At 44.4% G+C, this 5,289-nt stretch overlaps 1 pseudogene; it reads left to right on the top strand.

Moving 5' to 3' along the window:
• The first annotated feature begins 862 nt into the window (after positions 1 to 862).
• LOC149364177 (uncharacterized) lies at positions 863 to 1,838 on the top strand (annotated as a pseudogene).
• The last annotated feature ends 3,451 nt before the right edge of the window (positions 1,839 to 5,289 follow it).

The raw sequence follows: 5,289 nt of genomic DNA, 5'->3' as shown, positions 1-5,289 counted from the left end.
ACGAGCGAACGTCCGCCCACGGTAGGGCAAAGGGATAAACTCCGAGGTCGAGCGGGACGGGCTCGGCGGGAGTAAGTTCCGACCGAGAGGCGCCCGTCGACGAAGAGCGAAGCTGCGAGCGAAACGTCTGCTCGCTTCCCGATCCCAGAGAGAAGAGAGCTAGCCTTCCCCTGCGCGCGAGCGACCAAACACGCCATCCGTGGCGCTGCTGTCGCTGCGACGCGAGCGCCCTCCCCTGTTAGCTAGAGTAACCAAACTAAAGGGAGTGCTTTTCGGGGGCAGCTAACAACAGTGGGGTGCAGTGCGGGAAAGTGAACGCAGGGGACGAAGGCGTCCCCACAATATATAAAAGTTAATATTAACGCGTTTCTCGAGTCGGCGTTTTCGAACCTGCGTCTATTTACCTCTGTGTTCAATGGTTCTACAAGGCACTGTCAGGAGACAAAACGTCGTCTCCTGAGGGGAACGATTTATCTGCAAGGTATTTAATCATGGGGAGTTTTAATCAGGAGGCAATTTAAAAATTTGATGCCGCTTCATGTGCACATTGCAATTCATAAAATCGTAACAAGAAATGAACGGCGGCAGTTGATTTCGGTTTTGCGCACAGTATATTGTCCAGCTCGAAGCACTAGCCAGATCACAGTCCCTTCCATTCAGAAGCAGCGGTGGAGGCCACGTTTAAGTTGACTGAGCGTACTTCCACAGGTGGAGCGTCTGAACTCCAGGCACTTTCTTTGCCAGTTTCCATTGTTCCTTCTTCACTTCGCGAAAGTCTGCAAGCTCCCTCTGTGGCAGCTCCAGAATGGTGATGTTTTTTAGTGTTTCTTGAATTGCGTCTACGAAGCCTCTGGCTGTGTGTATGGCCTCACTTACAGGCTTCCGCAAGTTGTGTTGTGATGCTCGATGGTGTGATGCTGCGTCATGTTTCCTCAGGAATTGTGCCACTATCCACATGATGGCATTTTCACTTTGGAAAATCTTGAAATGAGCAGCAAGGATGATGTGTTGATTGCTACATGGGAATACGGTGAGCTAGTTAAAAAAATTCTGACCGCTTCATCGTTTATTAGAGAATTTCTAAGAGTGGCCATGAAATGCATTCCCTACAACTACATTATATCTGTGCAAGCAAGAGCAATACACGAAAAAGCACACAGCTGCAAGAGAGGTGCAATTCTTTTACATTTTGATTTCGAGAAAAAATGAACAGTTGTGCTTCCAGACTGAGTACAAGCGTACCATTGGCAGAAAAAGCAGGTAACCGTGTTTACCTGCGTTGTCATGTCAAGAAAATCGACTGGTAACTACGCCGTTAATTTCGACGATATGTCTCATGATTCCGATCATGCATGCTTGGGTCTGTCGAAAATCAAAGCACATCTCGAATAAAACGCGCCAATCTACACGGGGCTCCCGCTGACTTCAGGAATAAATACCAGTTTCATGAGCTGCAGCGCAGTGAATGTCAATGGACGATATTGATGTTATCGGCCTCTGGACACTGCAAAAATGCTTGCGACGGTGCTGGTGGGCCAGTGAAACATCGAGCATCAAACCACAACTTGCGGAAGCCTTTAAGTGAGGCCATACACACAGCCAGAGGCTTCGTAGACGCAATTCAAGAAACGCTAAAGAACATCACCATTCTGGAGCTGCCACAGAGGGAGCTTGCAGACTTTCGCGAAGTGAAGAAGGAACAATGGAAACTGGCAATGGAACTGGCAAAGAAAGTGCCTGGAGTTCAGACGCTCCACCTGTGGAAGTACGCTCAGTCAACTTAAGGCAGTGCATCCTACGTGGCCTCCACCACTGCTTCTGAATGGAAGACGCTGTGATCTGGTTAGTGCTTCGTGCTGGACAATATACTGTGCGCAAAACCGAAATCAACTGCCGCCGTTCATTTCTTGTTACGATTTTCTGAATTGCAATGTGCACATGAAGCGGCATCAAATTTTTAAATTGCCTCCCGATTAAAACTCCCCATGATTAAAAACCTTGCGGATAAATCGTTCCCCTCAGGAAACGACGTTTTGTCTCCTGACAGTGCCTTGTAGAACCATTGAACACAGAGGTAAATACACGCAGGTTCGGAAACGCCGACTTGAGAAACGCATTAGTATTAACTTTTATATATAAAAATTTTTCTAAGAACCGAGAAATGATCTAATATCTTTAAAGAATCGATTATATATACCAATAGACCGTACGACGAATAAATTAGAGAATACAAACAACGTTTGACCACCACCAGCCAATTCTTATGACATCAGGCAAAATAGCGAATTTATTCCGATTTTAACGCATTAAGAGCGCCGCTAACAAGCGAATAGAAGTTCTATAAGCATTGAGAATGGTTAGGATATTGGGGTAAATAAAATGTAACCACTTTCAATGAGTGCTAAATCAAATTTCTGACAGCTACTATTTCTAAGAGGCAGTAATAAGCAATTCTATATAACAAAAACATGGACTCAGTTTTGTGTTTCTTTTTGTATTTTAAAACAATATAATGCAACACTTTTCTAGTGCCTAAAAGTTATCATGTATTGAGGATTATTCAGGCAAATTTTAACAAAATTCGATGATGATGTTTTTTTTTAAACCCAAGTCAAAGTTGTCACTTTTTTGGCGTTTTTGAACTTCGGCCAATTTTGAGACTGTACTGAAAACTATCTGTGAAGTCTAGAGCAACAGAACTTGCCTGAGGTGAGCAAAAACAGCTGAAAAATACTGAGAAAAATATTCAGTGGGGAGATCTTTAGGCATCTTGCCCTAAGGATGCCCTGAAAAGTGCCTTTTTTGCGCCGCATAGCTCCGGAAGCGAAGTTTGCAATTTTTTTACTCGGAAGGTTGAAAGAGCAAGAAAACATTTTTTATTTTCTCGGATTGTACAAGTTGTAAAGAAGTTCTGAAAAAATGCTGATGCGCGGAAAAAATATTTTGTGCATGGCATGATGCTTCAAACTTGCAACATTGCAAAGTGCCAAAAACGACATTCTCCACCTCTTGTGACATGCGATTTTTTTTCCAGAAAACTACGAAGCTTCTTGCAAAACTAAGGTTCATTCCTTTGTGTGGACACATTTGCCCATCATATATAAAAATTTCATTGAAAACAAAAAATGGTCATGGGAACTCGATTACCGTTCTTATCTGAACACGCCCATATATATATATATATATAATAAGTTGGGGAAGTCACATTGAAAAACTTAACAGATTTATTTAACGTTTCGACCAGGGACTGGTCTTGAAAAAGACTAGTCCCTGGTCGAAACGTTGAATAAATCTGTTAAGTTTTTCAATGTGACTTCCCCAACTTATTATACATTTAGTCACTTGCCTTGAAGATTTTCTTATTCCTTATATATATATATATATATATATATATATATATATATATATATATATATATATATATATATAGGTTGCGAAAGCATGAAGTACTTGATTGCTTACAAGAATATATAGCGAAGTCTACGCTTCGTTAAAGGAAACATATTTATTCGACTCGACGTTTCGATCAGACCGATCTTCTTCAGGAAGAAGATCGGTCTTCCCATCGAAACGTCGAGTCGAATAAATATGTTTCATTTAACGAAGCGTATACTTCACTTATATATATATATATATATATATATATATATATATATATATATATCGTAAAAATAGAAGTGCCGCCGCGGTGGCTCAGCGGTTATGGTGCTCGGCTGCTGACCCAAAAGACGCGGGTTCGATCCCGGCCGCGGCGGCTAGAATTTCTTTGGAGGAGAAATTCTAGAGGCCCGTGTACTGTGCGATGTGAGTGCACGTTAAAGAACCCCAGGTGGTCGAAATTTCCGGAGCCCTTCACTACGGCGTCTCTCATAGCCTCAGTCGCTTTGGGACGTTAAACCCCATAAACCAAACAACCAACCAACCAACCGACCGACCGACCGGCCGACCGACCGACCGACCGGCCGACCGACCGACCGACCGACCGACCGACCGACCGACCGACCGACCGACCGACCGACCGACCGACCGACCGACCGACCGACCGACCAAATAGAAGTTGTATACCGAGAAAAGTTCCACGTTTAATGTTAACCCGACTATCAAATGAAGGATGCCTCGTATTTTCATTTAGACTGCATGCCACTTGCTCGAATGGCGGTCAAAATTGAGGAAAAAAAGCATTTCGTGCGCCTTTATCAACTTAAGTAGGCAGTGTGGCTATACATCAACACGCAAGTTTATTTTTCGGATATAGCACAAAGTTGAGACAAACCCGAAACATAGACAGCAAGGATAGCACCTGAGCCGCACAACGCCCATCGCTGGTAGCACGTGTCATCTCAGGGCAGTGGCGCATTGCTTAACCGCTGCGTTACTGCGCCAGGAGGTGTATAAGAACTCTCAGGGATCTGTGAATCTAAGTAGAGAATGTCATTCTGCATGTATGGTTGGTTGGTTGGTTATTGGAGTTTAACGTCCGAAAGCGACTCAGGCTATGAGAGACGCCGTAGTGAAGGCCTCCGGAAATTTCGACCACCTGGGGTTCTTCAACGTGCACTGACATCGCACAGTACACGGGACTCTAGAATTTCGCCTCCACCGAAATTGGGCCGCCGCGACCGGGATCGAACTCGTGTCTTTCGGGTCAGCAGCCGAGCGCCGTAACAACTGAGCTGCATATATGGGAATTAATCCATTACGCTATCGCATCATACCCTTAAGTCGGAGCTCAAGTGTTCCCTCGTCCCCTCCAACTTTTTTATGAACGCCCCCCCACCGATGCTCTCCTCTCTGCTTGCAATGTATTCCCCATGCTCTGAACCATTTGTCTGCGGATCTGCAGGACATTGCACTTCCCTAACTTTTAGAACATCTTGCATTCCCCTTTGTTGTGCTCTCACCCCAATTCGAGGACGGCATATATTTAATTTTATAGTTTTATTTAACGCTTTTCACTGCCGTTCTCTAAGATAATTTCTTTCCCAAAATTCCTTTGTCACATAAAGTAGCCCGTCAGCGATTTTCACAAGCCGGCTAAATATCTATCTGTCATTAAATAGCCTTTGCCTCTCGCTCTCTGACCATGCAGCGCGCACGTAGGAGACAGTTCTACTCACATGCGAATGGTTTGCGGCCTTTTATAGACTAGGCTGCCATCAACTGAGCTCGACGAGCATGCAGCAAGCTCACTAAGCGAAACTTGAGCTATAAAACCGGGGATCAATAATCAAGACGAAATGCCACTGCACGTACCAGCTGGCCAGTACAAGCGTATGAACAGCTTGCAAG

The sequence above is a fragment of the Amblyomma mixtum genome, chromosome 2, assembly GCF_055824585.1.
Source record: "Amblyomma mixtum isolate Tamu chromosome 2, ASM5582458v1, whole genome shotgun sequence".
Classification (NCBI taxonomy): Eukaryota; Metazoa; Arthropoda; class Arachnida; order Ixodida; family Ixodidae; genus Amblyomma; species Amblyomma mixtum.
This window is presented reverse-complemented; position numbering and strand designations above follow the sequence as displayed.